Source organism: Austrofundulus limnaeus, unplaced genomic scaffold, assembly GCF_001266775.1.
Source record: "Austrofundulus limnaeus strain Quisiro unplaced genomic scaffold, Austrofundulus_limnaeus-1.0 Scaffold642, whole genome shotgun sequence".
Taxonomy (NCBI): Eukaryota; Metazoa; Chordata; class Actinopteri; order Cyprinodontiformes; family Rivulidae; genus Austrofundulus; species Austrofundulus limnaeus.
The window spans coordinates 23,420-24,416 of NW_013953044.1; the positions used below are offsets into that span (position 1 = coordinate 23,420).

General features: G+C 42.2%; 1 protein-coding gene across 1 annotated transcript in view; it reads left to right on the forward strand.

Annotated features, from left to right (window-relative positions):
• The window catches only part of prkn (parkin RBR E3 ubiquitin protein ligase), a gene marked incomplete at its 5' end in the record, with an annotated part of 22,933 nt that extends 22,621 nt beyond the window's left edge, over positions 1–312 (forward strand). Inside the window, 1 exon segment of the mRNA XM_014027372.1 lies at positions 147–312.
• Positions 313–997: the final 685 nt, after the last annotated feature.

Sequence of the window (997 nt, forward strand, 5' to 3'; positions counted from 1 at the left end):
AACACACTAACAGTCATCCTGTAAACACACTAACAGTCCTGTACCAGTCTGTAAACACATAACAGTCCTGTACCAGTCTGTAAACACATAACAGTCCTGTACCAGTCTGTAAACACATAACAGTCCTGTACCAGTCTGTAAACACATAACAGTCATCCTGTAAACACACTAACAGTCAGTAAAGGTCCATACAACACACACCTGTAGGTTTATCCTCTCTAACGGCATCACAACACTTGGAATGTGTATAAAGGACACACTGGAGGCTCCTCCCACAGGAAGATTTTAATAAAGTATTCATTGAACAAGTTGCATGGTCCGGGCCTGAGAAAGTCTTTGTGAGTCTGTGTCTCATGCAGTGTTACAGTCATGTGAAGAAGGAAGTCCAACTCTTCCAGGCTTCCAGGACAGAACTTAGGCTGAAACTATTCAATCTAGCCTGAGCTGCACAAAAACACAACAGATCTGTTGGAAAAATAAAGCCATGATATTTAAGCTGTGTGAACAACTGGTTCCAGCTCCTGTTCTTCTGGTCCGTCCTTCAGCAGCAGTGGTTTCCAGTTGGACCTCATCAGTCTGTAACGTGGTTCTGGAGGAGTTCAGGCCTGTTTTTCCAGTGTTGTTTCAGTTTGTTGAAGCTTCTGTTAGTCATACTGACAGCTGGTTTTGAGACACTTTCTCTAGCTGCCCTTCCAAACAAGTCATGGTCAGGCTTTTTTCAAATGTCTCCTTGTGACCTCTGACCTTTACAGTGCTCACTGAGGCCTGTAGAGTGTGAGGTGCAGCTCATTTCTCTGAAGGTTGTACAGTCTGGGAACACTGGAAACACTGGAAACTGTCTTGGTTGTTTTTTACTTGTGAATCTTTCTGTAGAAATGATGAAGTCCAAACATTTTAAAAATGACCTTTGACCCTTCCCACAGTGACGGGCAGCAACTATTTTTTTCAAAGTTTTTTTTTAAACATAAATCACAAACAAAGAACAAACTAACAACCC